The 19,262-nt window shown below is 39.0% G+C and overlaps 1 long non-coding RNA gene across 1 annotated transcript in view; it reads right to left on the reverse strand.

Moving 5' to 3' along the window:
* Positions 1-1,900: 1,900 nt before the first annotated feature.
* Positions 1,901-19,262, reverse strand: part of LOC121034429 (uncharacterized) — a 44,785-nt gene continuing 27,423 nt past the window's right edge. Inside the window, exon 3 of the long non-coding RNA XR_005792421.1 lies at positions 1,901-1,976. This is a non-coding gene — a long non-coding RNA (uncharacterized LOC121034429). The remainder of the gene's footprint in view (positions 1,977-19,262) is intronic.

Raw genomic sequence — 19,262 nt, forward strand, 5'->3', positions numbered from 1 at the left:
CCGTACTCTGGGCTGTATTTACAGAGCACAATATAACATACTATGTCTGACTCACTATCCAGGTCCATTTATATACCTATTTATATACCCATTATCTATTTACATACCCCAGAAAATAATTATATATTTATATACTTTATACTTTTTTTTTGACAGAGAGAGAGAGACAGAGACAGAGAAAGAGAGAGAGAGAGAGACAGAGAGAGACAGTGTGCGAGTGGGGGAGAGAGGCAGAGGGAGAGAAAGAGAAAATCTTAAGGAGACCCCGTGCTCGGTGCAGAGCCTGATGCCACAATCCTAGGATCATGACCTGAGCCAAAATCAAGAATTGGACACTCAACCAACTGAGCCACGGAGGTGCCCCCATACTTTAAACATTTTTAATATATATATTTATTCATATATTTTATACATTATTATATTTAATATATCTATATTATGGAATTATGTGTGAATGTATATATATGTATGTACAAAATTGTTCATGATATGACTTGAACTATAGAAAAACTGAATATGAAATACCAAATGATTAAATAAATTATGGCTCACTGGTAATTGATTTCAAATTTTGATATGCTTGGGAACTCTTCTTTAAGGAGAATTTTGTGCAGAAGCCCAGTATCTAAAGTAGTTCATTGTGAACCTGTTTGAAAAGTGCAAGGGAAGCCATGGAATCCATTGGGCTTGCTTCTCCCAATTCTTGCTTCTCCCAAGCCCTGTGGTGGCCCTTAAGACACCTCTATGAATCCCCAAGACTACATGGAAAACTGAGAAGAAAAGACACCACTATACAATATTATGAGACTACTGAATTCATACTTCAAAAAATTTGTAATGATGAGAGCAAAGGCTCATAATATATCACATAAAAATTAATATACACAAAACTTCATTTTATATGATCACAACTAGATAAATATATGTATGTAAATATCTGGTGATTCTTTCTATTTTCTTCTTTAAAGTTATCCATAATTTTCAGCTTTCATACCAAAACCATGAATTCCTTTCATTATTAGGGGGAAATGGAAAATTATTAACAAACATGTGTAGTTTGCATTCAGGCCCTCTAGTTCATGCTAGAATTATTATATGCATCTGTAGAAAAAAAAACTTGGAATTTTTAAGAAAGTTTTATTAGAAACAGCTAAAGAGCTCTCCAATAATCTACCTCTGGGACATTTATCTTCGGTGTTATTTGGAACACATCTGAAATCAATTAGAGCCCCCCAACTGGCTTCAGGAGGCTGTGTGTGCCTCCAGCCATCTCCACAGCAAATTGCCTCAGCCGTGGTCAAAGTCAAAATTTCTCAGTTGCCTTGGTTGACCTAGAAATGTTTTATGTAATTTGCCATTATCTGGAAGGGAAACAGTTGTTAGAAAATAAATCTTTTCTGACTTTGTCTTGTTAAAGGGGCGCCAAGAAATGTTCTTCATCATTCGGACATACCAGAAGAAAAATAAGAAATATTCAGTAAAATAAATGGAATCTCCAAAGTAAATCCAAAGAAAAATCACTGTTAATCTATCTCTAGAGATACAAAGTATAGAGTGATTTGCTTTTTAATCTTTGAATGCCAGAAATAGCGTATCTATAAGGACTGAATACGGAAATAAGAGGCAGAATTTTTATTTTTCTTTCCTTCCTCCATTCAGTACGTACTTACCAAAAAAAAAAAAAAATCTATAATAAGAAGGTAGTGTACTCGGGGCTGGGAATAGAAATTCATACATAGTAGAGGAGAGGATGGAGGCAGAAATATCCAGTGCTTCCACTAACTCATGTAGCTTTACGCTGATGATCACTAATCTCAAATGGTCCCTTAGAGCCTCCAGGTGATTCAACTGTATTTAAGTAAGTAGCTCATTCACTTGCCTACTCTACACGGTTAGTTTGTACCTTTTTCTGTGTCCTCACACGTCCGACGCTTCCTCCCCTTCTCTCTCGGATGCTGAGACTGCTTGCTTGTTCACTGAGAAAACAGAAGCAACAGGAAAAGATTTTGATGTACTCCCCACCATGTCTGCTGACATACGGGCATGTGTGCCCTGATCCTCCATCATCCCTCCTGTGGCTGTGGATAAACTCATGGCCTCCGAGCTGAGACCAAGCCCTCCACTTGTGTGGGAGGTTTCATCCCTCTCACCAACTCAAGAACACGACTTCAGCAATTGTTTCCTCTCTCCCCTGCTTCTTCAGTTTCCCTCTGTCTGCTGAGTCGTTCACAACAGCACACAAAAATGCTAGATCTTAAAATGAAACCCTCACTTGACCCCACATTCCCTCCCAGCTACCAAATACATCTCTGCCTTACCCCACTGCAAAAATTCTATGAAATGTTGACTATACAGAGTGTCTCAAATCCCACTCTTCCCATTCTCTCTCGAATGCATTCCTGTTAGGCTTTCTTCCCAAGCACTCCACTGAAACAGCTTTCGTAAATATCCTCTGACCTGTCTCCCTCTCTCACACCCTGTCCTCAACCTCCCTTGTGCCCCACCACCATTTGACATACCATATAATCACTCACTTGTTTGTTGCCTGTTGTCCCCAACTGATCTATAGCTTCCAGGAACTCCACCCTAAGGGCCCAGAACATCGCCTGGCACATAGCAAATATTCAATAAATTTTTGTTAAATGGATCAGTGGGATAAATAAATGACCATGCCTAAGATGATGCAATTATCCAGTTAGGGAGCAGATATTTAAAGTCAGCTCTACCTGACTTTCAAATCACGTACCCCAAAGCCTCATGCCACAACCTGTGCCTCTGATGAGGTGATTGAAATAGATGGCAGTATCATTAGTGAAGTAGGGTCTATAATAGAAGGGAGATTTGCCATGGAGACTTGTGAAATCATTTAATAGTTGGCAAAATAAGCATAACATTAGAGAAATTGCCTACTTACTCAGAGGTGAGTAATCTGGCAATCTCATATATCTACTACACAATCCAGAATGAGAAATGGAACAACCACAGCCTCTAAATGACCCAAGCAGATGTCACAAAACCCAAGCTTACACACAAGAAGCTTAGTGGGTTCTCTCAGAGCCACAAGTTTAGGGTTAGGTATTCCAACCACAGAAGCTTAAAAGCGACCAACGGTGAGGTACTAGAGAGAGCACACTCCCACATAGACACACACACAATTTCCAGAAGCCTTTACAAGAACATAAATGACCTAGTCTGGTTTTGTTCAGCCTTACCACAGCCCTTCACACCTCCAGAGCCCTTCACGCCTCAGCAGTGATTCTCCTGCAAGATGTCCGAATACAGGGCAGCATAAGACACGTGTTTAGAACAATGATCGGAGGTTGGGAGGATACGACTGAGTTGCATTCAGTACCTTTTTTGAAAAAGTAGATAAGGAACTCATACATTTTAGAGATATCCACAGAATCTGGCTGCAAGTTTTTAAAGCCTGCAACTGAAGAGGTAAAATTTCTGGAGAAACAAACAAGAAAATCTATTTAATAGAAGAGCCCAACCCCCATTTATGCTAAACAAATGGGACATTGGTATCCTTCTCCAAAGGATAAAAAAGAGAATCAAAGTGAATTTTAGTAGATACACGGATTTAATTTTTATTTTCAATTTGTGTTTGAGTCATGCCAAAGGTATATGAGAGGTGATAAATACGGCACAACTTGCATCATGAGAGTAATGTCTGATATCAACAATCCAAGACAAGTTGGTACCCACTGGTCCAGGGAATGGGAAGTTGCTGACTTAATAGTTCTATGACCTTCTATAGAGTCATGATAGTCTTATTTGTGGCTAACTAAGTATACTTTTTCCAAGTAAGAGATTTGTTTTTCTAAGATTAGCAGTATAATGTCCTTAAAACTGGAAATAAATTAGCAGTACCAAAGAAAACTCCAAAAATCAGGCTTTTAACTCTGCAGGCTTGAAAAGAAAGAGAAATAAGAGCTTAATATTAAAATTTTCAAATTTTTTCCACCCTCATTAGCACTTCTGGTCTCAGATTTCACTGCTGGCATTACCGGTGGTGTATAGAAGCTTGTTTTTGTCACATATGTGAAGATTTATTTAACGTGAAAGCCCTCCCCAGTTCATGCGGATTGAAACCATAACTAAACACCTTGTCACATGTTTCCTATTGTGAATAGGCACATATAGCTTTCCAAAGAATAATTATTATTCCAGTGTGCAGATTTTACCCAGACTTTCAAAAGGTAGATTATAGATCTTGAGAAACTAAAAAACTTATTTATGATTTTTAATCAGAAAAAGACTGTGTTCAAAATAAGACATGAAAAACAATTCATTCTCTGGAAAATAGAAAAATAAAGCTTTGGAAAACTAATTTCCCACTAATTTCCCCCTTTTTCTGAGCCAGATTCAAAAAGCTATGGTAAAAAAATATATATTACATGAGAAAAGAAACCCTTCTTTTCCTGTATTCGGTAGTTCAAATATCATATGAGATACTTTAAAGATTGAATTTTTGCTTTGGGGGGAATGGAACGGTTTCCTAAATGCCATCGGGCCCCTCACTCTGCCTTGTGGCCAAATCTTTTTAAAGTCCCTACAATCTGATATCCAAACATATAACATTGAAGGCACTATAACAAAGGAATTAAGACTGCAGGCTCTCCAATCAGAGACTTGAGTTTGAGTTCTCCATTCTACTTATTATCCTGCCTATCCTTGAGCTATTTACTTCTCTGAGCCTCTGGTTTCTCATCTGCAAAATGGGATAAAAGTATGGCCTGTTTCATACTTTCAGAAAGTATCAAAAAACAATACACAGAAACCACCTACCATGGGGTAAATGCTCAAGCACTGATTTCAATTATGAATGTGATTGTGATCATGATAAGTAGCATCGATTGCTGTAAGTCTGGTTTCCCTTTAACACCACTCGCCTGCCTGGCGCATAGGCACATAATACCTTCTTAAATATTTTGTGATAGACTGCTGGAAAGAGGAGTTTGAACCTGGATCCATGCTCTTAAAATTCAAGAAATGTAATGACTCTTCTCTATTTCATTTCATCTACTCTCATTATTCCATCCACTTTCTTCCCTACTTTCAGAAACATCTAGAGAAGAATGAGAAAACTTGGCTACAAACAGGTGAGTGTTTTGGAGGATTTGGATGTTGGGGAGCACGAGGCTTGCTTTGGGAGAGTTGAAACGGGGTAACGTAAAATAAAATATGAAGAACAGCCATCCCTAGTGAGAAGAAAACACTATCAAATCCTGATTTGTGTATATGTCCATCATTGGTATGATTACTGAAAAGCCAGTCTAGTAGCTACTTTTTGCCCCCGTGCTCTGTAATTGTGCCTTGAGCCTTTTCTGCCTCTTTAAGATAAACCCCCTTCATGTGCTAGCTGCATTTAAAAAGTACCAATGAGGGGCGCCTGGGTGGCGCAGTCGGTTGAGCGTCCGACTTCAGCCAGGTCACGATCTCGTGGTCCGTGAGTTCGAGCCCCACGTCGGGCTCTGGGCTGATGGCTCAGAGCCTGGAGCCTGTTTTCCATTCTGTGTCTCCCTCTCTCTCTGCCCCTCCCCCGTTCATGCTCTGTCTCTCTCTGTCCCAAAAAATAAAATAAATGTTGAAAAAAAAAAAACTCAATTAACCCAGTAAATTATGAACCATTCAGTAATGACAGTAAAGAAGGTGCCAGCAACATTACTGAAAGACTGACAAGGGGTGTTCGGGTAAGTTCAGTGGACCTGGACTGCTTTGTAGTCTTCACCCAAATCCTATCCAAAAAGGAAAGCTCAGTCCATTGTGTTTGCATACAGGGCTTGGTGAGCATGCTTTGTCAATTATTATCAATGACTGACCATGAGATTAGAAAATGTTATTTCTTCCAACTAAAAAGAACCTGCACTGACCCTTCTCTGTTGTGCCTCCCCATCCCCCGCATAACTATGCCCTTTCACCTCTGTTTTACTTCTTCTTCTTCTTCTTCTTCTTCTTTCTTCTTCTTCTTCTTTTACTTCAGGATTTATAAAATCCTTTGAAACATGTTGTTTCCAGATGTAGGTCCCAAGTGCCCTGTCATTTACTTCCTGTCCAAGCACAGAGCAGATGGAATTACACAAGGTTGGCCGCATGATTCCACCCTCCAATGCCTTCATTAAACTTCAGGATTTTAAAAGAGTCTGCCCAGTTACTGGCAGGGACCTTTCCATACTTCCACCCCCAAAGCTGTAAATTACTACCTCATTAAACTCAATTGTAAATGATTAGGTGTCTGGAATGTACTTTCCTTTCCCTGCAGCCTCCTTGGGGTAATTACTGCATCACAGGCCTCCCTACTTAACTTAGCACATTATTCAAGCAGTGCAATGTTTGAGTAGCTCAATGAGGGAGGAGGTTTTATTTCTGTGAAGGTATTATAACTCTATCTTTCGGTTCCAAAAGCAGATTTGTGATCTTTCAGTTCCCATTGAGTAATCTCTCTTTTAACAAGAGAAAGCTGTACTCAACCGGCCTTTTTCAAGAATTCATCTTTCTTTCTACCACACAGGCAGTTGGAACTACAGCACTTTTGTTTTTTCTGAGAATCAGTGAGATAATTTAACATTTTTAAAAGGCTGCTGTTGCTGCCATTAATTTCTATAGGTAAAGAGCGCCTGGGAAATGTTTAAATGTGGTTTTTTGTTTGAGTGGGGTGTTTTGTTTAGTTTTGTTTTCTGAGACAAAGGGAAACAAAGGTAACTCAGGTGATCAATGCCTAACCACCTAAGTCTGATTCTTTGATGACATTTGTTTTACGAAACCTTGAAGAGTCTGGAAAGGTCACGGGTAAAGGGTAGGAGGGAGAGAAAGAGGAGGAGAGGCTGTCACACTGAATAAATAATCTATCCCAAGTTCCCAGCCTGGTTGCCATCACGTTAGCAGGAAAGGTGAAACTAATATTCCCTGAGGGGCAAAAGCTCAGAAGGTCAGTCCTCTTTCTTAGGGAGGTTTTTGCCTCTTTAGTTGATTCATTGGTTTAGAGTCAAGATTTTTCACTATGTCTGTCCTGGGCCTCCCTGCCACTTGTTTCACTAGAGTCCATCCGTTGTGCTTCAGTGTCACTGGAATATAGGGAAAGATAGTGACTTGTCATTTGGAGAAAGGAAATGAGGGCCATTAAGCCAAATGTTTAACTGAAGTCAAACAAGTATTAACAATACAGTCATTGCTGATGTAGAGTTTCCACTTGTGTGAAGGAAAATGCGAAAATTGATAATGGAATGGAGCACCATCCCTTCTAACTCAGCCTAGGAATGTGTTCTTGGGTATTATAGATGAGCCTAAGGAAGATTCATTCATATTTGGACATGACACATAAGAGGTGGACTACGTGGCTTAGGCATTCATTTGTCTGCATTCATTTGTGTCTGGAAAAAGTTCAAATGAACTTTGCTTGGGAGACTACTCTCTAACTGGGATGGAATAAAAGGGCATACCTAGTACCTTGGAGTAGACAGCAGAAGAGAGGTAAAGGAGCTACTTCCCCAAGGAAGGAAAAGAAATGTAGTCATTTGGCAATGTCATCAATGTCGTCATGGCGGACAGCAGCAGCAGTGATGATGCTGACTTAAAATTCTCGGCAAGTTTCGTGAACATTAGATATTCAAAAGAGTGCATAGGGAAGAACAACATGAGCTAAAGTAAGACACCACAAAAATAACCAGGTAAGACTTTAAAAGCCTGGACATTCTTTGTTAGTCTTGCACAAGTGCCAGGAGAATTTATTACTACAGTCACCCTATCCAGACCTATGGTCTGGTGAGTTCTGGGAAAATCAATTTACACAAAGGAACACTATTAAAATTAGTACCACAAAATGAGCACCGAAAAAATCAGCTAGTGAAGTAGACTGAACGGAAGCAAAGCAGGTTTGTGAAGTACTTCATGTTAGCTATGTTGTAGGCAATTCACTCTCTACTTTTTTTATTCCTTTTTAAATTATCATTTAAAAATCTATTCAAATTTTAAGATTATTTTTCCCCCACAGAGGAAAAGAAACAAAAAATGATATATGTCAAAGACCCTCCTGTAGAGTTGCATTTTTATGGATTTCAATACCAGGCAAAACTAATCCACGATAACAGATACCACAATGTAATTACTTTTGGGTTGGAATGTTGGCTGGGAAGGAACATAAGGAAACTTTCTAGGGATATGAAAATGTTCTATATCTTGTGTAGTGGTCATAAGGGGTATATACATTTGTAAAAATTTATTGAACTACAAAATCAAAATTTTTACATTTTACTATATTAATTATGCCTCACTAAAAACAGTGTTAAAAATGTTTATTTTTCAACCCAAGAAGAATTGGTAATATATTGGGTCAATCTATCAGAAACACGTTATGCCTCCATTTATTCATTTGTATTTGAACACTCTCTGCATATCATTTTAAGTTTCTTCCTTAGTTAATTTAAAAATTACTTTTGTAGAAATTATAATTATTTATTTTCCATCATACTCATCAGTGGGTTGTTTCTCATATATAGCAAAATCATAGTATAGTTATTTTAACTGACTTCCTTATTTCCATTATTCTTTTCTGTCTAGGCTTTGTTGTTGTTGTTGTTGTTTGTTTTTCACTGAGCATATCACTAAGAAATAATGACAGTGTTGCCTTGTTCTTGGCTTGAACTACCAAAAAGCTATTTTTAAAAATGAGGAAATATGTCATACAGTGCTATATGTCAATTACATATCAGTAAAACTGAAAGGAGGGGCGCCTGGGTGGCTCAGTCGGTTAAGCGTCAGACCAGCTCAGGTCATGATCTCACGGTCCGTGAGTTCGAGCCCCGCGTCGGGCTCTGGGCTGATGGCTCAGAGCCTGGAGTCTGCTTCCGATTCTGTGTCTCCCTCTCCCTCTGCCCCTCCCCCATTCATGCTCTGTCTCTCTCTGTCTCAAAAATAAATAAACGTTAAAAAAAATTTGAAAGGAAAAAAATGATGAGAGCTAATATTCCTGTCCTCTTGATAAAATGCCTTTAGCATTTGCCACTAACAGAATGTTGATGTTAGATTGAGAGACTTACTCTCATATTAAGGTATTTCTGTCTATCCTTAAGTTTTCCTTGAATTTTATCACAGATGGGTATAGAATTTTGCATCTCCAGATCCTGATCTCCTGGTTGTGAGATCAAGCCCCACCTCAGGCTCCAAGCCGTGGTGGAGCCTGCTTACGGTTCTCTCTCTCCATCTCCTTCTGTCCCTCCCCCGCTAAAATAAAGAACTTACATTCAGTGTTCTCATCATCATTTTCAATAATCCTAGCTGCAATTTTTTTTTCCTACTTAACTCAAGAAAAGAGAAAAATTAGTTAGAAATCAGGTTTGGCTGCTGTGAGAGGCCCTAGCGGAGAGTGGTTAAAATAAGGTAAATGTCCATGTAGGAGGCTAGGGCTGAGGACAGCTCAACCTTTTTCTATCTTGCTAAGATATTTACCACCCAATTTCCACAGTATGTGGTCTCCACATCATGATTTCAGATCACTGAAGTAGTTCTTAACATCATATCCACATCCTAGCCCACAGAAGAAACATAAGAGGGAAGGAAAGGATTTGCAAAGTATACATTGCTCATATCACTGCCATCCACATTAGAATTTAGTCACATGGCCACATCTAGAATCAAAGGATCCTGAGAAATGTAGTCTTTCGCTGGATGGCCAAGTGCTAAATTAAAAATTCTATTACTATATAAAATGGGAGAACACATAAACAGCGAAAAAGAATCAGCACCTGACAGTTTTTAAAATGTTTCCAGTGGGCTGATTTAATTTTTAATTTTTAATTTCTAGTTTTGTTTCAGTGGATCAAACAATGGGATATGAATTATTTTTAGTATTTAAGTTCAGTGATAACTGATTTAGTTGAAGTACACTTGACACACAATGTTCCATTAGTTTCAAGTATACAGCATAGTGACTGGACAAGGCTATCTGTTATACTATTCTCACCAGAAATGTAGCTACTATCGGTCACCATACACCATATGACACTATTACAATACCATTTACTATACTCTACTTATCCTATACTCTACCTTTTATTCCTGTGATTTATTCATTCCACAACTGGAAGCCTGTATCTCCCACGTCCCTTCACCCATTTTGCTTCTCCCATCCACCCACCTCCCCTCTGGCAACCATCAGTTCGTTCTCTGTATTTATGGGTCTATTTCTGGTTTTTGTTTGCTTATTAGTTTTGCTTTTTAGATTCCACATATAAGTAAAATCACATTGTATTTGTCTTCCTCTGACTTATTTCATTTAGCATAATACCCTCTAAGTCCATCCATGTTGTCCATATGGCAAGATCTTATCCTTTTTATGGCTGAGTAATATTCCAGTGTGTGTGTGTGTGTGTGTGTGTGTGTGTGTGTGTGTGTGTGTGTCACTTCTTTATCCATTCATCTGTTGAAGGACACTTGGGTTGCTTTCATATCTTGGCTATTGTAAATAATGCTGCCATAAACATAGGGGTGCATATATTTTTCAAATTAGAGTTTTCAATTTTGTTGGGGGTTGGGGATAAATACCCAGTAGTGGAATTACTAGATTGTATGCTATTTCTATTTTTAGTTCTTGAGAAACCTGTATACTGTTTCCCAGTTTGCATCCCCACCAACAATGCAAGGGGATTCCCTTTTCTCTGCATCCTTGCCAACACTTGTTATTTCCTGTTCTTTTCATTCTAGCCATTCTGACAGGTATAAGGTGATATCTCATCGTGGTTTCACTTATATCTGTGTCTGTTTCATTTCATGTGTCTGTTGGCCATCTGTATGCCTTCTTTGGGAAAATGTCTGTGCAGGTCTTCTGCCCATTTTTAATTGGATTATTTGGGGGGTTTTTGGTGTTGAATCAAATAAGCTCTTTATATATTTTGGATATTAACTCCTTATTGGACATATCATTTGCAAATATCTTCTCCCTTTCAGTAGGCTGCCTTTTCATTTTGTTGATGGTTTCCTTTGCTATGCAAAAGCTTTTTATTTTGGCATAGCCCAAATGGTTTCTTTTTGCTCTTGTTTCCCTTGCCTGAAGAGACCTATCTAGAAAAGTGTTGCAATGGCCAATGTCAAAGTAATCACTGCCTGTGTTTTCTTCTAGGATTTTTATGGTTTCAGGTCTCACATTTAGGTCCTTCATGAATTTTGAGTTTATTTTTGTATATGGTGTAATGAGGTAGCCCAGTGTCTTCGTTTTGCATGTAGCTGTCCAGTTTTCCCAGCAGCATTTATTGAAGACTATCTTTTCTCCACTGTATGTTCTTGGCTCCTTTGTCATAGATGAATTAACCATACAACTGTCGGTTTATTTCTGGGCTCTCTATTCCATTGATCTAGATATCTACTTTTGTGCTGGTTCCATACTGTTTCCATTACCACAGCTTTGTAGTTATCTTGAAAAAGTGAGATACCTCCAGCTTTGTTGTTCTTTCTCAAGATTGCTTTGGCTATTCAGGATCTTTTGTGGTTCCACACATATTGACAATTTTTATACCTTAATAGATGATCATATATTTTTAAATATCCATAGATTATGAAAAAAATGTGTTCCCTTTGTAATGTACAAAGTTTTATACATATTTATAAATCCACTTTCCCATCTGTTTCTCCCTGTCTATTCTTACCTAAAGCACTTTACCTGCTGGTTACATTCCTTCCACAACCAACACTTTTGCTAGTTCCCTTTTACTTGCTTTCTAGTTTTCTACAGCTTCTCTGAATAGATGCTTAGAGATGGCAGAGTAGAAGTAGATGATAGCTTCATATATCCCACTGTCATAATTCTGTAAAATGTAATTTATTTTAGAAGTGGCTAGTTTGCTATTTTTCACTAATATTTATAGGTACCTTGGACAAATATGCCTCTTTAATAAAATAGTAGGGGCTACACTTACTCAAATAATAACTTGGGCTATATTTCAAGTTGTAGTTTCACTATGAATTCTTGTTCCTAAAAATTTTTTTTCAGGGGTTCCTAGGTGGTTTAGTCGGTTGAGCATCCAACTCTTGATTTTGGTTCAGGTCATGATCTCACAGTTTGTGGGATCAAGACCCATCTCAGGTTCTGTGCTGATAGCCAAAATTTTTATATAGTCTTCCTATATCTTCCAGTGTTAATAAAAAGCACTGTTCCATTATTGTGGCATATTTCCACTATTTTAAATTTTTTTAAAATTATATCAGTATTTATTTTATAAAATTTAAATGAAACTGTATACATTATTTTATAAATTATGTTATAATCTCAAATGTTGCCCAAAAAACTATGTAATGTTTTCTAACAAATCCAAAGTTTTTCATTTTATAAGTACAGCGTCTTGTAGAGCAGGCAAAACTGGAAAGTTAAAAATGATATGTAGACCTGCAGCTGGTGAAGAAACATACGAAAAACCCTGTAGAGTTAAAAACTACAGAGGCTGAATTCTTAGTCAGAAGATGTTTTCCCAATGTCAGGTTAATAATTTTGTGTGTCTGGCACTGTGGTTCAACTGTAAAAACAATGGAACTCCAACAAGATGGGATAGTTGTGGGGGGAGGGGAGAAAGAAAGCCAAGAAGGGCGAGGAGGATATGATTTTAACATCTGAAACTCAACTTTATAATGAGAAACAGAGGAGACATGATGTCATACTCTAGAAGGTAACTCCACTGTATTTTTTTTCAAGCTGGCTTGACCTGAGGTTTTCAACAAAGTCCAGATGGAAAGAAGGGAGAAATATATATATTCTAAGTTTGAAACAAAGACTTAAAATGGGGGGGAGTGGTTCACTCATGAATTTAACATGCTTGCATTTAATGCAGACCAAGTAAAGCCACCTCATTATTCCCTCCTCCCGACCTCCTTACCCCAAACCTGTTAGCCTTACTCTGAATCTGCAGGATGCTGTCTGGCCTGGGTAGTCTCCTAACCACTGACTGAGGGAGGAGGTTCCTTTATCCCCACTGATGGAAAAGTCATCTATCGTCTTTCATCCACTCTAAAGTCTCAGGTTTGTTTTCTTGCGTTCAGTTTTTGTCCTTGTTTTGTTTGTTTGTTTTTAATTTTTTTAATGTTTTATTTATTCTTAAGAGAGAGAGAGAGAGACAGAGCATGAGCGAGTGAGGGGCAGAGCGAGAGAGGGATACAGAATCCGAAGCTGGCTCCAGGCTCTGAGCTGTCAGCACAGAGCCCAACACAGGGCTCAAACCCACAAGCTGTGAGATCATGACCTGAGCCAAAGTCGGTCGCCTGACTGACTAAGCCACCCAGAAGCCCCTGTCCTTGTTTTGTTTTGTTTTCATATTTTGCCCTCTCTGCAATTGGGATGGATCTTACAATCAATGATGCTTTGTGGTTTTTATCGGCAAAAGTTTTTTTTGGTTTGCTTACCTGCTTGCTTTTGTATTTTCCTTAGTGGAACTAAAATAATGCTGCATCCATTGTTAATGTTGTCTTAGAATTGGCCAAATACAACTCTAATAGAGATGACTGATGAAGCACAAAGGCTTTATTTGCTTTGTTTTGCTTTGCTTTGTGTTTATTCTGCAGTCACATCTTGATTGCAGAAGACACCCAGAAAGTAGCCCCCTGTGACCTGGTCTATGTTCTGTGAAAGTTCACTTCTGTGGCTACTATTGATTATGCAACTATAAAGCCAGCAGTCATTTTTCACCTGGGGAAAGGCTGTCCATCTTCCCTGGAAGCTCTAGGTAGGGAATGTATCAACGTGCATTAGAAGCCCAGAATCTACAAAGAGGAAAGGATGGAGACTGCAGTCCCTGTCCCCCTAAAAACCCAAGATCAGGGAAACATGGGATGAACCAGGGTGCCAATGCTAGAAGTAAGTGACAAGTACAAGAGAGGAGAAGTCATTGAGAGAAAACAAAAAAGGTTGATTTTCCTTGAGAAGGTGGTGGAGCCTCAAGACAAGGCTAGGTTTTAGGGAGAAAGGCAGCTGGTGGCTAGGGGCAATAAGTCCTGCAGACTTGGCCACTCTATCATAGTGCTGAGCTGGTTGAAGAATGTGACCAAGGATAGAGCACAGCAGCCCAGCCAGGAACCACTAGGACACAGACCTTCAAAACCATTTCCTAGGGTCACCTGGGAGACTCGATCAGTTGAGCGTCTGACTTCGGCTCAGGTCATGATCTCATGGGTCCGTCAGTTCGAGCCCCACATGGGGCTCTGTACTGACAGCTCAGAACCTGGAGCCTGCTTCAGATTCTGTGTTTCCCTCTCCCTCCCTGCCCCTCCCCATTCATGCTCTGTCTCTCTTTCTCAGAAATAAACATTAAAATAATTTTTTTAATTAAAAAAATCATTTCCTCAACTGTAGACAGGCACCCATCCAGCTGAGCAGGACTAGCCTTGTAACAGCAACAACACATGGCAAAAATGAAAGCAGTAACACCAATAATCCTACTCCACTTGCTGGTCCCCCTTCTCTCCCCTGCATGCATTCAGAAGTAACACTGACACCCTCTGGACTGGGAGTGGCCCTGCATTCATGGAAAACTAATTGAAAATTAGGATACTTGCCAATCTTTGTATCCCAGCTGCTAGAGCAGATCATTTGCCTAACAGGTACTGAGTACCTGTTACAAAATCAGGCACCATAGGGGCGCCTGGGTGGCGCAGTCGGTTGAGCGTCCAACTTGAGCCAGGTCACGATCTCGCGGTCCGGGAGTTCGAGCCCCGCGTCGGGCTCTGGGCTGATGGCTCGGAGCCTGGAGCCTGTTTCCGATTCTGTGTCTCCCTCTCTCTCTGCCCCTCCCCCGTTCATGCTCTGTCTCTCTCTGTCCCAAAAATAAATAAACGTTGAAAAAAAAAAATTTACAAAATCAGGCACCATAGAAGAAACTTTTAAAATGTTCCCAACCATCAATGACAAGTTGTGATTATTCTAAGGAAATAATGTCACAAGGGTTTTAAAACAATAATGTCCAAAGACACAAAGCTGATAGTGGTGGATTAAAGATTCAAACGAAGGCCAACCTGATTTGGAAAGTCATATTCTTTTCACAACACCATGCTGGCCATCTCTGAAGAGATGAGAATTCTCACAAGGTCAAGTTACTCAGAGATCTTCCACAATGCTTAACTGATTGTCTTATTCCGGATTAAATAATATAACCAATGTTTGGAATATGAAGAGGAAATAGCTGGGCCTAGAACCAGCCATCTGTCCCAGTGATGCAGAAGTCTCCAGTCAAATTTCCCTGGTTCACTGCGAACTGGGTTAATACAAAGCTTGACAAATTTAGGAGTTCCTGAAAGTTTCTAATGAGAGGTTTTCTGAAAAACAAAGGAGACCTTGACTCTACTTCCTCTGGAGGAAACACACAAGACTCTGTACAGAAGCCCTAAAAATCTGTCTTGCAGAGTCTCTTTTCATATGTCAATAAGGAAAAGTAGAGGAGTTTGTCACTAATCTACAATCCATCTACTTGGTTGCCTGAGGGGAGGTAAAGTAGGGGGATGGGCAAACCAGGTGAAGCGAGGTAGGAGATACAGGCTTCCAGTTATGGAATGAATAAGTCAGTAAAATAAAAGGCACAGCACAGGGAACATAATTGATGATATTGTAGCAGCCTTGAATGGTGACAGACGGTAGCTACACTTGCGGTGAGCATAGCAGAAGAAAAATTGAATAGCTATGTTGTACACCTGAAACTAATGTAATATTGTGTATCAACTGTACTAAAAAAATTTTTTAATAAATAAAAATAAAATCCATCCACTAAAAGATTGATGGAGCACCTCTAGAACTTTCTGGACATTGAACTTCTTAAGGCCAAAGAGACCACTAACACTTTTGCATTAATTTTACATCCCTTTTCTGATTATAAAATATGATATGACTTTGTTTGAATTGTGGAATAAAAATAATTTGCATGAAGAAAAGGCAAAATAATATTTGATTCATAATCTTCTCATGAGGTGATAAGAAAAGTTACCAGTTCAAATTACTGTTTCCAGTCATAGCTATTAAAAAATCATAATTAGTAACACACGTGGAAATAGTTGTATATCCTTCTTCTGCTTAACATTACATCATGAGTTTTCCCTTAGCCATTACAAATTTCCAGAAACTGCCAACCTTGTAATTTTGGGTGTTGGCCATCAAGGATTCTAATCATAGAATAGAGAGTGAAAGGAACATAGTGCCTGCCTGCTAATATGCTCATAGAGAAAAAGGTAACCAAAGTCAGCAAGATGAGGGCATGCTTGAGAGGCAATGGGAAATCCAAAGTATTATTTCAAAAGGCATGAGTGGAAAACAAGAAATCAGAAAACATCTGTTCCAAACATTAGGGAACATGGCTAAACTAGTTAGGGATTTAAAACCCTATAGAGATTTACTGGGATAATGACTCCCAGAGGGAGGGAATCTTTTACAAACAGGGTGATTATGGAATTTTTTATTCAATCTTGAACACTATTGATAATTGGAGACAACAATGGTAAACCAGGACATTCCTAGGGAAACTGACACAAATAGTTGCCTTATTTATAGTTATTAAGGGGAACACTCTTGCACTGCTGATGGGAATGCAAACTGGTGCAGCCACTCTGGAAAACAGTACAGAGGCTTCTCAAGAAACTAAAAATAAAACTACCCTACGATCCAGCAATTGCACTATTAGGTATTTACTCAAAGGATACAAAAATACAAAAAAAAAAAAAGATTTGAAGGGGCACATGCACCCCAATGTTTATAGAAGCATTATCAACAATAGCCAAACTATGAAGAGAGCCCAAATGTCCATTGACTGATGAATGGATAAAGAAGATGTGGTATATATGCAAAGGAATATTATTCAGCCATCAAAAAGAATAAAATCTTGCCATTTGCAATGATGTGGATGGAGCTAGAATGTATTATGCTAAACAAAATAAGTCAAGGAGGGAAAGACCAATACCATATGATTTCACTCATACGTGGGATTTAAGAAACAAAACAGATAAATAAGGGAAGGGAAAAAAAGGGAAGAGGGGTAAACAAACCATAAGAGACTTTTAATGATAGAAAACAAACAGTGTGTTGATAGAGGGAGATGGTGGGTAGGAGATGGGCTACATGGGTGATGGATACTAAGGAGGGCACTTGTTGTGATGAGCACTGAGTATTGTATGTAAGTGATGAATCACTGAATTCTACTCCTGAAACCAATATTGTACTGCATGTTAACTAAAACTTCTTAAATAAAAATAAATGAATAAAAAATTTAAAAATTAAAAAAAAAAAGAAGATGTGAAGGTGAAGAGTTCATAAGGGCTCTCGGACTGCTTGGATTTTATTGTATTGGCAATAATTCCTCTATAGGATTATATACTAACAGTGGCATCAAGAATTCTTGTTCTGAATCTGTTTTACTCTTTTCACTATTAAATACTGTGCTACCCAAAGTTGGAAACATGCTCCAATATCATAAACACACACACACACGCACGCACATGCACACACACTCACACACACAAGAATGGTCAGTGGGATTCATGAGGCAGAAACCAGAAAGTTTCCTAGGGCAGTGGTACACAAGTGCCCATTGATTATGTAATGTTTTCGGTGGAGACAGAACATTACATAAGAAACATTCACTGTACAGTATTCCTAAAGTCTCTGAACTGTTCTGTCAGTCCCCACATTCATCCAAGTGTATCATCATGATTCCAGGATTTCCCTGTGTACTTTTTCCATACTCTGTCCCAGGGTTGCTAAGTGGAAAATGAGATTTTGGTGGGATGAAGGAACGGGAAGTAGTGAAAGATGGGGTGGATTTATATGGAAAAAGCACCTGCATTCCCAAGGTTGCAGGATTGGCAACTCCCACCATGACTCCTTAGGGACGCGGTAGCACGTACCCATTCGCCAGCATGAGTGGGTAACATGTTGGAGGCAGAGAGATGGACTTCCCAGGGTCTGAGCTGGTTGTATATTTTTGAACAGTCCTTTGCTCATTAGAGGATACCCAGAAGATTTTTCTATTATTTCAACATTCTAATCATTTTTAATAAGGACTTTTTCTGCTTCAATCAGCTAAAGACATTTCTGTTGCATACAACTAATCCCTCTAACTGATAAACCCATTTAGAAGTAGCATGCCCTTCATTCCTCTAGTCCTTCTGGTCCAATGACTGTGTAAGTCCCTACTACCTATCTTAAGTCCTTACACCCAGAACACGTAGAGTGGCTTTCTATTTTTCCATCTAGTTTCTATTATTTTTTATATGTAGAGAAAGACATCTAGAAAATTACTTTAAACTTGAAATATATTTACACTTAAGAAGGTGTGGAAGGGCGCCTGGGTGGCTCAGTGGGTTAAGCGTCTGACATCGGCTCAGGTCATGGCCTCACGGTTCGTGAGTTCAAGCCCATGTCGGGCTCTGTGCTGACAGCTCAGAACCTGGAATCTGCTTTGGATTCTGTGTTTCCCTCGCTCTCTGCACCTCCCCCCCCCCCCCACTGGCACTCCATCTCAAAAATAAATAAACATTAAAAAAAAATTGTTTTAAATGAAGGTGTGGAGAGGCCTTGAGGGGACATGCCTTGACTCTGTAACGTTCCAACTTTTAATAAAAAGAATAGATTGCTATATTAAGTATGCAATAAAAATTCATTAAAAAATAATGAAACTTTAATACCTAACGTAGATCCAGCATTGTTATGTACTCAATAAATACTTGCTGGTAGAACAGGCAAAAGAAATATCAAATAATTGCAGACTGCTATTTTATAGATAAAGCAGATGGCACTGCAAACACTGAATGGCTGGCTACAGCACCACTGGTTTTGGTATGGAATGTTACATGTCCATTTTAGGACAATAAATACAATGGAAGTTTAGTAGTAGAAGGGAACTAAAATGTATGGAGACATGGTCATGCTACTTTTAGATGGCTGTGTCTATTTAGAGGCATTAGTTACAAGCAACAGAATAAATTATGGCTGAATTAAGTGATAAGAAGTTTATTAAAATTGCTGGGAAGTTTTCACCTAGCAGAACAAGGGCAGGCTGAGCAACCCCAGCCAACATCACATCAGAGAACCAGTCTGGCAGACTTTGCTGCCACCACCAGAAAAGGTGAAGCCACCTACCCAAGATCCCACAGCTAAGAAGTGGTAGAACTGGGATTTAAACCCGGACAGTCTGATTCTAGACTCTTCACTACCCAATCTAGATACGTGGAATCTGTAACATTCACTGTACGGAGAGGTATGGTTGGTATCTTTAGGATAGTGTGAGTGACTGCGTCAAGCTCTCTTG

The sequence above is a fragment of the Herpailurus yagouaroundi genome, unplaced genomic scaffold, assembly GCF_014898765.1.
Source record: "Herpailurus yagouaroundi ecotype Mexico unplaced genomic scaffold, PumYag 160, whole genome shotgun sequence".
Classification (NCBI taxonomy): domain Eukaryota; kingdom Metazoa; phylum Chordata; class Mammalia; order Carnivora; family Felidae; genus Herpailurus; species Herpailurus yagouaroundi.